Source organism: Etheostoma cragini, chromosome 9, assembly GCF_013103735.1.
Source record: "Etheostoma cragini isolate CJK2018 chromosome 9, CSU_Ecrag_1.0, whole genome shotgun sequence".
NCBI classification, from domain to species: Eukaryota; Metazoa; Chordata; class Actinopteri; order Perciformes; family Percidae; genus Etheostoma; species Etheostoma cragini.
The window spans coordinates 21,760,266-21,760,824 of NC_048415.1; positions in this window are offsets into that span (position 1 = coordinate 21,760,266).

Here is a 559-nt window from a genome sequence, read left to right on the forward strand (position 1 = left end):
ATACATTATTATCATTATTATTATTATTATTATTATTATTATTATTATTATTATTATACATCTCACATGTTCATACATATTATTGTAGGGCAGTATGTATGTGTGTATACCTACAGTATGTTACAGAGTGTATACTCAACAGAGTGTATACTCAACCTCAGTATTCTCATTACATATGGCACGCTTTCTGCTGGTATTCATGACAGATAATCTTTATTTTGTAGTAACATTTCCCTGCTTAAACTGCGAGAGAGATACCTACAATAACTACGACCTAATTTACACTCAGTAGTCCATTTTTGTCCCATTGTTAACCAACTGTCATGCCTTTGTTGGATTCACAGGTCCCCGTGTACAAACAAGAGGATTAGTGTCTGTGTGTATCAGGTCAGAAGCACATAAACATTCTTGTTTGCTCTAATTCAGTGCTCCTGAACCCTGACATGTTTGTTATGCAGCTCTGAGCAGCCCTTTTTCTCCTTTCTTATGGCGGTTTTCCACTGCGTGGTATCTACTCGACTCGCCTCGGGTCTACTCGCTTTTTTTGGTTTTCCATTAC